The sequence below is a fragment of the Ambystoma mexicanum genome, chromosome 10 (assembly GCF_040938575.1).
Source record: "Ambystoma mexicanum isolate Mex_15411 chromosome 10, UKY_AmexF1_1, whole genome shotgun sequence".
NCBI classification, from domain to species: domain Eukaryota; kingdom Metazoa; phylum Chordata; class Amphibia; order Caudata; family Ambystomatidae; genus Ambystoma; species Ambystoma mexicanum.
In genome coordinates, this window is record NC_090932.1 from 1204715322 (window position 1) to 1204729582 (window position 14261).

The following is a 14261-nucleotide window of genomic DNA, read 5'->3' on the forward strand; positions in this document are numbered from 1 at the left end:
GCTTTGATGATCCAGAAAAAGCATTTAGGTCAGCTCAATTGCTACCTTATGCAGTTGAAATTCAGATCAAAGAGGAAGTCACCATCCCAGAAAGGACCCGACAATTCTCCCTGGAAGTGAAAGCTAAAAGAGGACAATATTTGCAAAACCCTGATGCTTACATACATCTAAATGCTTCTCTCCAACAGCAACGGTAAGGGGTAAACCCAACACCATTAGTCAACATAGAACATGACACCATTCCAATAGAGGTGGATAACAGCGACTTAAAGAGTATTACTCTAGCCGCAGGCACCATTATTGGAATGGCAGTTGATGACCGACATTTTTCCATAGATTTAGGTAATGAACTGTTAGGGCCAATCCCCAAGGACTGCTTTGACAGTGACAGTGATGACAATACAACACCAGACAGGATTTTTACCCGGCATGGGGGGAACTTCCTGGTGTACACTTCTTGCCCTTATGGTAAGGAAGATGTGACTTGTGACTTCAGGAGGGATGAGGTGATTTTCCAGGTCCATGAGGGCTGCCTTTCCCACCTGAAGCCTCCAGTCCAAATCAGCACTCTGACCAGGGACTTCTCCACCCAGCTGGAGGAGGCCGCTGAGATAGCCAAACCAGAGGTCTTTCCAGGCTTCAGGCAGATGGTGGAAGAGAGAGTCAACCTAGCTGATGCCTGTGTGACTCTGGAACAAAAGCAAAAGTTGAAACAAGTTTTCTTGGATTTCCAAGATCTCTTTGCGGTAGACTCATATGACTGTGGTCGCACCGACATCCACACAACAACAATCCCCACGGACCCTGGCATGACTCCGGTGTTTGTGAAGCAATATCGCTTGCCTCTCGCATCAATGGAGTCCCTTACTGAAATAATTAAGAACCTTGAGTCCCAGGGAATAATCCATCCAGTCCACAGCACCTTCAATAATCCGGTGCTGGGAATATTAAAGCCAAACGGCCAGTGGAGACTCTGCGCCGACCTCAGGGAGCTCAACAAACAGGTCCATACTTCGCGATGGCCTCTGCCCTACATTGACCAAGAGCTGGCCCAGATCCAGGGTCACAGGTATTCACTGCAATAGACCTGACCAATGGATACTGGACCGTGCCGGTCAGTAGGGAGGACCAATACAAACTGGCTTTTACCTTTGGGGGCCAGCAGTACACATGGACCCGGACTCCCTTCGGATACCTCAACTCCGGCAATGAATTCAATATTTTCCTACATAAGGCCATGCCCGACATGGGTGCGAGGGGTTACCTGGCTTATGTAGATGATGTCCTCATCAAAAGTTCATCTGTGGAGGAACACATAGCGGAGATCCGTTATGTTCTGACGCAGTTGAGGGCCGCCGGAGCAAAACTTTCCTTTCAGAAAGCACAGTGGTGTAGAACCCGTGTTAATTTATTGGGGCATGAGATTACTCCTCAGGGTCTCTGTCCCCAGGAAAAGAAAGTGGAAGCACTTCAAAAACTGAAAGACCCCACAACTCTGCGGGAACTAAGGAGCCTCCTTGGACTGACTAATTACAGCAGAAAGTTCATTGAGGGCTACGCAGAGATCACCAGACCCTTGATTCATCTCCTGAAGGGGGGGGGTCAAGTGGGAATGGGGTCCAGAACAAGCCGAGGCAGTAAAACAACTCAAAAGAAGCCTCTCACAAGCGCCTTGCCTAGCTTACCCTGTCAGAAACAAGGAGTTCTTCCTGGAGACTGGGTTCTCTAATACGTGCTTGACAGCAGTATTATACCAAAAGCATGACAAGGTCAATAAAGTAATCTCCTATGCCAGCAAAACTTTATCCTCTGTGGAGGAAAAATTCAACGATTGTGAGAAGGCACTCCTGGCAACGGTGTGGGCATTGAAGAATTACCGCCCGTTTATCCAGGGGGAACACATCATAGTGGAGACTCCACACCAGCCTCTGCAATATCTCCAAAGTGACAGAATCCGGGCCGGAAATGTGAGTAATTCCCGAATTACTTCCTGGATTCTGTCAATGCAAGGCTTTCCTGTGGAGGTCAGATATGGCCAAAACAAGAAGAGTCCCCTCGCGCAAGGTCTGGCTGACTTGCATGATTGTGCCAGAGAAAACTGTCTCGAGGAAGAAAGTCTAAAAATAAAGGACAACATGGTGGCATACCTTAATTCCCCCCACAAAGTCTTTGAAGAGGACAAGTGTGAGGGAATGCCCACGGTCTATGTGGATGGATGCTCTTACCATGTTGACAACGGGGAGAAAGAACTGGTGGCCGGCGTAGGGAATGCATGGGTGAATGAGTCCCCAGAACCCTCCGCTGGATACAAAATTGGTCCCCGAAGTAGTCAGGTGGCAGAATTGATGGCTGTGCATCAGGCCATCCTCACTGCTGTCCAGCATCAACTCCACGAACTGGTCATAATCACAGATTCGGATTATGTACGGAAAGGGTTCGTGGAGCACCTGGTTAATTGGAAAACCAGAGGCATGTTATGTGCTAACAACAAACCCTTGAAACATGGGAAGTTGATCCAAAACATTGATGATCTGGTCACCTCGAATGAGATGACCATCTATTGGAAAAAGATCAAGGGTCATTCCAAAGTAGAGGGACCAGACAAAACTGGAAATGACTTAGCTGATCAGCTGGCCAAATCCGGGGCCATCCAAGGGGATCTAATTGAGATTGAGTCCCTGTTGGGGGAAATCCAGGTCACTGCTATCACTAGGTCCCAGACAAATGCTCACAACGACCTTTCAATTGCACAATGGAGTAAGGAGACCCCTGATGCTGATTTGATTACAGCTCAGAAGGGGGATCCAATTATTGGTAAGTTTTACCAACACCTTGAGGACCCTGAGAACTTTCCCCTGACGGATACCGATTACATTCGGAAAGAGGACCTAAGGGTGTTGATGAAATGTCCAAAAATGTTCCGGATCCAAGACGGTTTGTTGGTAAGGAAATCCAAAGCTGGCCACGATCAGTGGGTGGTTCCTACCTCATTCCGAAGCCTGATGTTAAGTCACGCCCATGATGCGGCCACCGCCGGTCATAGGGGGTTTCACACAACATTGGAAATCTTAAGAGAGGTTGCATACTGGCCACACATGGGGCAGGACCTCGACCAATATTTGAAGGGGTGTCTTGTGTGTGCACAATTTCAGCCATCATCCCTCACGCACCGTGCGCCTCTCCAAAAGAGGGGGATGACACTGCCATGGTCAGATTTACAAATCGACTTTGTAGGCCCCGTGATTCGCTCTGCTAGGGGGAATAAGTACATGTTGACTGTGACATGCTGGTTTACCAAGTGGGTGGAATGTCTCCCAGCCCCAAATTGCAAGGCAGAAACTGCAGCTGCCCTGATGATTAACCACATCTTTTCCCGTTTCGGTCTACCTCAAAGGATTTAGTCAGACAGGGGTAGCCACTTCACCAGTGAAGTAATGACAAAGATGTGGGAGATACTGGGGGTCAAAAGGAAGTTACATATTGCTTACAGGCCACTTTCTTCTGGGGCAGTAGAGAGATATAACCGAACCATTGTGAGCATATTAAAGAAGTTTGTGGCAGATTCTGGGCCAAGTTGGGATATCCGATTACCTCTGGTCCTAATGGCCATCAGATCTACACCTTCATCTGCAACCAAAATGTCACCATTTGAGTTGATGACTGGGCGCAAGATGGTGCTTTCTCAGCATTTGCTCTACAGAACCCAAGAGCAGACACTGATAAATGCCTCCACAACTCATGAGTATGTGGAGAATTTAAGGAAACACCTTCAACATGCTTTTGCTTATGCTCAGCGGAATCTAGAAAGATCAGCTGATAGCATGAAGACCCACTATGACCTGAAAACTTCCAGGAAGGAATATCAGGTGGCGGACCGGGTCTATCTATACAATTTCCAAAGGAACCAGGCCAAACAGCGAAAATTTTTGCCTACATGGAAGGGACCCTTTGAGATTATAGACAAAATCTCCCCTGTGGCCTACAAGATCCGCATCCCCAAAGGCGGTTTGGCAGAGGGGGAAGACAAGTGGGTCCACATTAACCAGTTGAAGTGTTGCCATCCCAGGCACACTCTGCAACAACTGGAGGAATCCTCTGGAATCCTAGAGGGTACTGTCTCAGATTAATTCAGTTCTAACTTAAAATATCCTACATATCGCCTATCAAATTCTGAGTTTCTCAATGTGGGTGTTTTTGTTTTTGAATACAAAAAGAAATGTGCATGTTCATATGTTTTGACTATAAACTTATATGCCAACCCACTATATCAATGGTGGGGGAGAAATGTCCATGAATAGGTATTGCCGCTCTTCCTTTGTCGTCCTAGGAGAAAGAAAACCTGGAGACGGGCCAAGGAGGACGATCCGGAGACCGGGAACAGAGACGCGAGGGGCCCGGGGTACCGCCCAATATTCCCATCAGGACCGGCGAGGGGAACCGACCGATCAGTACCGGATGGAGGAAAAGATGCTGAACTGTGCCATCTATTGGAAGAAGATGAGGAAACATCCCAGGTCTTGCGAGTCCCATCAGTGAAACAGAATGGCCATCGCAAGAGGGGGGCTTGTGGGATGTTTTTACCCATGCATCCAAGCCCTACCTCAAAAACTGTGCAGTACTGGCATTGAAAACATCATGATGGCCAGAGCTTCCCAGAAAATGCCCAGGGAAGTGCATGAAGAATAGGCTGCCACCCATTTTGCCGATGTTATGGGCACAGAAGGGCACTGCCTAAAACCACCATTGGACTACCCACACAGTAGTCTGAAACCATTGGGAATGGCAATGCTGATTGCCAAAAGCAACCTAGAATTGTGGGGAATTCATTTTCTTAAATCCCAAAAATGGGTGCAGTACCAGTACTCACCACTATCAGAAAGCCGGCGTTTTAAAACCACCAGATTTTGTTTAAAACTGAATAAATGAACCCAAGGCAAGCCAAATAAAGACTTACTGAGAGGTGGATACAATCTAAAGTTATATTCTGAAGTGACTTGAAGGTTTATAACAAGACTGGCTGAGTTATGGATTTCAGCAGTTTAAGTAAATTTGGACTGAAAGACACTAAAAATCTAAATGTTTAGAAGAAATGAGTGACCCACTTTTGAGTGTCACATAGGTTGCAATTGTTTAAATGTCATGGTTTTAAACTTAGAATCAGCATCCTAGCTGCATATGTAAAAAATTGTCTTGACTTAAACTGGGGAACAAAAGTGACATTTTATCTGAAACCTGGCTTAAGGAACTGAATTCTGCCCACCAGCTACCCCCGACAGGAGATGGGACTTGCACAACAGCTGTGTTCCCATGCCGACCTGAATTTTGCTGCTCCCACCAAAAGGGATATGACACTTCTCTGATTGAATTACCTGGGCTCTGCAGGAAATTGAACAAAGCCCTGTCCTGACTCAGGCACATGTTTTATTATGGGGGCCATATATGGCTTCCTCTTGAACAATGGGCCTTCCAGGGCCCAGGCAGATGGTTTATTGCAGGGGTAATAAAAAGTGGCTTCCTCCTGGAAGTAAAGGGGAGGAGCACTGCCTGTGAGAGCAAGCTGGCTTGGCAGAACTGGAAAAACCAGAAATTCAACCTTGTGCTGGGGGGAAACCACACCCCTGTAGCCAGAATATGGTTTTAGAAAAAGATGAATAACTCATAGAGCGGACTTGTGAAAATGATTTAAAGGATACCATAATTCTTGTGATTTTTCTGCCCACATTTTAAGAGGTTTTTAGAACCGGTGGCATGATCTGGGGGCAAACTAGCAGTTAAGAGGGTATTACTTAAAATGTATGCATGTTAAAAATCTGACACTTCATCAAGTAATGTCCATACTCCTTGCGCACATGTGTGTAAATTTGGGGTAATGTCCGATATTACGAAACCAGTTAAAAAGTGCAAATGTTGCCATTTCTCAATGCAAGCTCTCAGGAAGAGCAGATTTGGACAGGGTATACCTCCTGTGATATGTGATGGGTGCATGTAATTTTAAACAAATGTGTACCTGTGCAAATATGTCTTTTGGGTCAAAATATAGATTGTGTGTAATTTGACAGGGGTAGGTTCTCTGTATCATAAACAGACCTCATCATGATGACACTTCATTTCATTCCCCCAATCAAGGGGAAGAGGATGAAGTGGCCAATGACAAGTGGAGAGGGGTAGAGCCTAGTGATGCTGCACACACACCCATTTTCAAAACACATAAAAGCAGACAGTCAGGACAGATAGGGACCTTCAAATCCATTTGCTGCGGGACGCTCTGCCGGGAAAATCCATACTTTACCTCCAGAATCCAGAGAGGCTAGACCAGCAGAGCAGAGCTGACCCAGACCACTGTTAGCAGAACCAGAGAGCTGACCCAGATCACTGTGAAGTGCAGAGACCAGACCAGAGTCCAGTCTAAAACCTGACCAGATCCGTGGCGAGGCCCATTTAATTCAAGAATATAGTGTGAGTACCTAGCAGAACTGTGCAGAACCAATCCCTTAGTTAAAATAATCTAATCCAAGCTTTTTTAATCTAAGTAGAACTGCCTCCTAACTGTCACCTGTCATTTGTAAAGCTGTCACCTGTCATTTTCTAGTTGCAAGCTGCACTTGTCACTTTGAATTTTAACATTCCAAATCCGAAAAACTACCTTTATTTAATCGCTCATATCTCCGTGACCGTTTGTCTTAGAGACTTGCAGTAACTTCCCTCTGAAAGCTGGGAATCGTGGCTTTTCTATGAACCTAGAACCGCAATCCTAACCCCGATACTTTTGCCACAATTGCGAAAAACGCACTCGCGAATTTGCCGCGATTCGCAAATTTCTCAACGTATGAAAACAGCAGTTTTCTTGCTTTCAGTTGCCAAAAATTCGTTTAACCTGCTAGTTACTCCTAGATCCTTGCTAAAGTGAGCCTGGACTAATATTAACTTGATACCACTCACCCTGAACCTCTAGAGGGAATTAAAAGCATTTTAGCATATTTTTCACTTCATTGCCAGCACATATAAAAGCATTTTGGGCCTGTGTTTCCAACTTCTGTAGTGTAAGCTTGCTGGGGTGAACTGAATTACATTTGATTGCATTTCTGAGAACTGTGTGCTTTCCTTCCATTTCCTTGCATTGCATAAATGGGGGGAGGGGATTGCCAGGGAAAAGTGATTACATTGTTTTGTTGAAATCATATTGAGTATTTTCTGTATTGCAATTTTCATTCAACATTACATCCATCTGAACTTATATAAAGTAATCTCTACCACCTTATTCTTCTGTTCCTATTCACAAGTGTGCTAGTGCAAGACTATCCATTATTGATTACTGCTCAGATTCAGTGTGATATTCAATTATTAAATTATTATAAAGTGTGATATATATATATATATTGTTTAAATTATCAAATAAACCTTTTAACTTGCAAAACAGAACTACTTCTTGGCTCAGTGGGGTCAGGGGGATTCAAAGAGAGGGGTGTTATATAGGGGTAGTCATCCAGAACGCATGAACTGGACATAAAGATATATCAATAAGGGTTTCCATTCAGTATCCCAGACTAGGCATTGACTTAGCTGTAGTGTTGAATTGAATCCTCTTACAAAACAGAGAGCCAACGTAGATTGCGTCTATGATCAGAGATGTGATGATTTCTAGGAATATTTACAGTGGCTCTAATGGCATTGTTCTGAGTGACTTGTAGTTTATTTAGATTGCTCTGGCTGGTCCCTAGGTACAAGGCACTACAATAGTCAATCTTGAACATGATAAGAGTTCTGGCCAAGGTGATGCAATTAGCCATGGTTAGGAAGGGTCTGCAAGCTGTAATAAGTTTGCAGGTATAGGCGGATGCTGATCTGACAGGATTGGTTTGTCTGGACAGCGATAAAGTAGAATCAAGGTATATTCCTAAGGTTTTAATATCCTTGGGGACCTTTATGGTGTTGCTGTCAATGGTAAATGACTTGAAGGATGGGTCAAGTTTGTTAAGACATTGTTGGGATCCTAACATGAGGAGTTCCGTCTTGTCATCATTGAGGCAGAGTTTGTGTTGCGCCATCCAAGCTTCATTGACAGTGTAGTGTCATTCAGAGATTTGGAATCCACTGCATGGTCACCGGTGATAGGGCTGAGTATCTGGGTGTCGTTCGCGTAATTAGTGTACATGACACCCAGATAGTCAAGGACATCAAAGAGTGGTTTGGTGAACACATTGTAGGGTGTCAGTGACACACAAGATCCTTGGGGGACACCGCAATGGATAGGCAAAGCCTCGGCAGATGCTAATGGGGAGAAAACGCTCATAGATCTGTTATCTAAAAAGGATCTAATCCAGGCAGTGGCAGAGTCTGAGAAGTAGGCAGCTGATTTACGATGATTGCAGAGAATTTGGTGGTTGACCAAATGAAAGGCTGCTGAAAGATCTAGTAGGAGTAGCAGGGCCAGTTTCCCGTTGTTTTTCAGCACCACAATTTGAGTTATTAGGTCAATGAGGGCAGTTTCAGTTCCGTGCCTTGGTCAGAAACTGGATTGCCTGAGGCCAAGTAGTTGTTAACTTCCAGATAGTGTTGAATCTGCAAGTAGGCGGCTCGGTCCAGTATTTTCAACATAAAAGAGACCGTGGTGGTGGGCCTGTAATTAGATGGTATGCTGGAATCGAGTGACAGTTTTTTGAGTAAAGGGATGACCCAGGCATCTTTTAGGTTGTCCGGGACTATGCCCGATTTGAACGACGCATTTATAAAGGCAGTAATGAATGGGACTAGATCGTGGGAGGCCTCCTTGATAATAGGGGCTGGACAGCTGTCGCCTTGGCAATTGGAAGGTTTGAGCTTGTTAATGATGCTTTCAACTTCAGTGATGGTAAGTGGAGAGAAAACTGAATGGTTTGTGATTGGGAATGGCCCGGGAGTTACCACTAGTGGGGGGAGTCGGTTGCTGGTCAGCCTGCAGGCAATTTTGCTCAGCTTTGATTTTAGTTTGGAGGGTGGCAATTCTGTCGCAAACATTGTTTGAATCTGTATGGCAGTTTACATGGAATGTTTCTAATAAGCAACCCTACGGAGATACCGTTACGTTGTTTTGTTATCACAGATGTATATTTATATTTGTTATTCACTTCAGATGTTACTATTTGCATGTGTGTGTCATTTTGCAATGGGTTATTCATTTATATTCCTGTGCAGATTCCTACATGTGTAAATGTGTATTTTTTTTTGCCCTGGCGTTTATAAAATTAACAAATCATGTCCATTGTTGACTCGCAGGCTAATTCATAGAATCCAGCGCACAAGTAGCGCACGCGGCTGGCGCACAGCGATAGTCTGCGCCAGGCACGTGCGCTAAAACAGATTTCCGCGCACAGCGTATTCATGGATTTCAAGCTCCCAAACCAGCCGTGGCGCAGAGAATCGCAGCGAGCCTGCAGCAGCGCCAGTAACGCCCCCAAGAACGCCCTCGCGCAAGGAAAAGCCATCAAAATCGCTAAATCATCGCTAAGGGCTGCGCTAACCCTGGACCACTTCACAGGGCAGGCAAACAAGGAAAGCAAAGCGGGCAATCTTCAAATCAGGAGTACGCGGGAAGTACTATACGCGACTAGGCAGGGAACGTGAATTACAGGGGTACGCGGGAATCATCACACGCGAACAGGCAGGGTGCGTGTATTACAGGGGTAGCGGGAAGTTCAACACGCGATTGGCCAGGGAACGTGTATTACAGGGGTACGCGTGAAGTAGAACACGCGATAGGCCAGGGAAGGTGTATCACAGGGGTACGTGGGAATTATCACACGCGAACAGCCAGGGTGCGTGTATTACAGGGGTAGCGGGAAGTTCAACACGCGATTGGCCAGGGAACGTGTATTACAGGGGTACGCGTGAAGTAGAACACGCGATAGGCCAGGGAACGTGTATCACAGGGGTACGCGGGAATTATCACACGCGAACAGCCAGGGTGCGTGTATTACAGGGGTAGCGGGAAGTTCAACACGCGATTGGCCAGGGTACGTGTATCACAGGGGTGCGTGGGAATTATCACATGCGAATAGGATGGGTGGGCCCTCACAGGTGTACCCTGTACACCCTCCACGGCCCCTGCAGGCAGCCCACAAAACAGTGGACTACCCTGCACACCTGATCATGTCCCCCTGCACCCCCATCCACCAGGGGCACCCTCCACCAGGCCCCCACCCATGTCTCCCACCACCCCCACCCCCCAGCAGTGCAGGGGCACCTGCCATCAGGCCCCCACCCATGTCTCCCACCACCCCCACCCCCCATCCACCAGGGGCACCCTCCACCAGGCCCCCACCCATGTCTCCCACCACCCCCACCCACCAGCACTGTGGGGCACGTGGCCAGCAGGCAGTCAGGCAGCAGCAGATGGCAGGTGGGAGCGTGCTCAGGGCTCTGGGGGACTTTAATTTGGCCTCCTGGCCAGGAGCGTGGTCTTTCGTGTTTGAACGCGTGGACAGCCTGATAGGGAGTGATTTTGCACGTGAAAACCCCACACTCAGCGAATCGCGCGAAAACCCGTCACCAGCATATGTGCGTCAATAGTTACCTGCACGTGCAGTGTCAAAGCGTGTGATTGGTGAAAATGGATCTACACGCAGGAGTGACAAAGCGTGTGATTGGTGAAAAGTGAGCTACACGCAGGAGTGTCAAAGCGTGTGATTGGTGAAAAAGGATCCACACGCAGGAGTGACAAAGCGTGTGATTGGTGAAAAGTGAGCTACACGCAGGAGTGTCAAAGCGTGTGATTGGTGAAAAAGGATCCACACGCAGAAGTGACAAAGCGTGTGATTGGTGAACATGGGCCAAGCACGTACACGCCGTAAGTGACGCTGTACGTGTGGGCCTGTATAAAAGGTAGTGTTGAACACCATTTCCTTGTACGTGCTTTTCGTGGAGAGCGAGTGGGTGAATTCTGTACTTCTTGTCGTTTCACACGCGATTTACTTCACAGCGTTTCCAGTTCGTACTCCCTGTTACCTCTGACAGCTTTTTCTCTTTTTCCTCTTGTACTGGTTTACCTGGGCCTGTTCCCTCAAACAGTGTCCCCTTCTACTGTTGTCCTGTCTCCTCAGACAGCGTACACATCTTCTTTTGGCGGGGGTGTTGCCAACCAAACGCGCTCATTTTTCACGCTCTTTTACCTGGCAGACGGTGAGTCACGCACGTATCTAACTTCTGTGCTTGCCCCGTGTGTAGCCTACCCCTTCAGAGGTCATTCTAGGCTGCGTGTGACACGCATACGTTCATTGTGTTACTGGATGCCACAGCGTAGTGCAGGGTTTTCCATCAGCACACGTGGTCTAGGAGGGGTATTGTGCACGTTCCTTAACTTTTTTGGGGTGCCTGTGCGTTGCGTGACCCGTCATCTTTCCCCAGGGGTGTCATATAGCCTTGCCACTGCACTAGGGTACGAATACCATCTGGTACCCAACCCCTTTGACACCCAATTGCCCAGGACAATTGTGCACACCGACTCCCATACGCACAATACCATCAGTGCCATGGTTGGGAGGCGTGCAAGCCGTAAGGGTGGCAAAGGTGGCCGAGCCACACGTGGTGGCCGTGGAGGATCCACTAGGGGACGTGGTTGTGACTTGCAGGGTGCCCCCCCCCCCAGTCTGGAGGACCAGTCAGGGACACCCATGCCCCCCCCCCCCCCAGTTGAGAGTCATGTGGCTGATACCAACCCTGATCAGCCCTTGTCGGACCAGGCCATTGTGGCACCAGACCTGTCCGAGGGTGATCCCATCGCTGACATCCAGGTCAGCAGGTCCACTGCACGTGCACCGGTGCACATTGGTGTCATCAGGGCACGCGCATCTATGCCAGATAGGTCATCTGCTGGTCCCCGTAGCCAGGGTGTGGCTCCATCCACCCCACCTCTCATACACCCTGCCAAGACTGTGTTGGTCTTAGTTCATGCACCTCAGATCAGGCCTGACCCCATCCCACTACCCCCAATGCCTGCACCTACTCCCATGCTGAGTGGGCAATCCCACACACCCAGTACTGAGTCCACCACGGCTCCTGCCCCTAGTGTCCACAGCGGCGTAGGACACTCTGGATCCCCACCCCCTTCCAAGCGCAAGAGGAAGAGTGCACGTCCGGCACAGGCTGATGCCCCAGGCACGGCTGCACAGTCCGGCCCATCAAGGAAGCCAAGCTTCACAGACGCCGAACTGAATGCACTTGTTCAGTATGTGTCAGATCATGATAGGGAAATGGTCATCGTTGCAGGGTCCAAGACCACACATGCCAGACGCCAGGCACACTGGCAGACCATTGCTGACAGAATAAGTGCCCTTGGAGTAGTGAGGCGCACAGCTAGTGATTGCCAGAAGCGCTGGAATGACCTTAAGCGCAGGGCAAAGGATAAGCTGGCCTCAAGTCATGCCGCAACCTTGGTGACTGGAGGTGGGTCCCCAGCACAGGAAATAGAACTCACACCACACGAGTCCGTAGCTGGATCCTACGTCACCGAGGGACAACTGCAAGGTGTGGGAGACCTCCCTGATTACGAGGCATCATCCGGTGAGTGCACATGCATGTGTGTATTATCCATGTGCATGGTGTGTGTGTGAAGCATTCATGTTGGGTGCCTGTCAAGGGGGTGTGTGGCAGAGTTGATAGTGGCACCCATGTGCCTCATCCAGTATGTTCAGTGCAACACCATCTGCCCACAGCACTATCCCTACTGGCAACAGTGCAGATATGGCCCGACACCATGGAAGTTGCCCTTGAATTGTCATTTTGTCACTACATTGTTGCTCATACTCCCCTGTCTATTCATCTGATGTCTTACATACCATTCCTATACTTTCCCCCAGCCATTCAAGTTTCATCTTCACATGCCTGACATGCAATGATACCACATGCTAATGCGTCCTCTGTATATAAATGCCAACCAACATGCTGTCATACTGTGGATGTTGCCTTGACATCCACCTCCTACCTGTGGGCTTTGGTACCGTCTTGTTTCGAGCCCCATTCCCTCACACTCCATGCTGCTCTTCATGGTCTATCTTCCATGACTTCTACAGTTCAGACCATCGTGCCCTACTCACGACACCTGCTTGCCAAAAGTCAAATGAGGGCACCCTGCCCTCCAATGCGACCCACCCTATTGCTGACCAGTGCATCTGAGCCTACTCAAAGCTAACTCTCACTGACATCTGCTCATACATGCCTTTGCCTGTCCCATAGACCCTTCACATGGTCCCTGTCCTCTCTCCTTGCTCCTCTTCCACCATCAATGGTGGGACCCGTTGGGGTGTACTCCTGGCCTCCTTCCAATCCTCAGAGGCCACTATTGATGTGCATGGTAATGGGAGCGTCTCAGTCCAAGGCCCTTAGGCCAACCTCAATCTCCTTGAGAAATGCTACCCACATCTCATCAACTTCCTTACCTCTCCTGCTGTCCCCCCTCCTCTCTCCTCATCAATCCTGCACTGCCTCCCTGCACCCTCCCATGAACCTTCTCCGCCTCCCACTCCAACTCCTACACATGCTGCACCTCTGATCTCTAGCACTCCCCGTAAGTCCTACAAGGCTGTCAACCTCCTCCACAATTACACTCCTTTCACTGCGGCTGCATCAGGCATTCCTCCGATATCTGTCACTTACATGAGGTTATGCACCTTGACATCCTTGGTCTCATGGAAACATGTCTGACGGCCAGCTCTGTCTGCATCCTTCACACACTCCTACCTGATGTTCAGGAGACCCTCTCCTTGGCCCGCCACTACTGTGCAGGGGGGGTGTGCCCTTGGCTTCCCTGAGGGTATTCCTGCCACTGTCACTCCTACTTAGACCTACTCCACTCAGGAATGGCTTGTGTGACGTCTCTCTCCACCACACCTTGACATTCTCAAACAGTGCGTACTGTGTCTGGGAAAACTGGTCAAATGTACTACTTCCTTTCTGAGTGTCCTCACCTCTCCTCCTCACTCATGTCCCCATACACAGAAATCCTCATCCTTGGTGCTGTACGCATCCACCTGCATGCTTGTTGACGCCCCCACGTGACCTTTCTGTGACCTCAGCAACTCCCTCTCACCCTCTAGACTCCCGTCTGTCCCTACTCATTCTGCAGGGCACACTCTTGATGCTCTGATCTCATCTGACTTTCCCCTCTCCGTCCATCTCTGCACTCCTCTCTCCTGGAGTGATCACATTCTCCTCTCCTCCCAGCTCACCCTCACCACCCCACAGGCAAAGCCACCCTCACCACTGTCACACACCTTCTTGGTATTCCGACC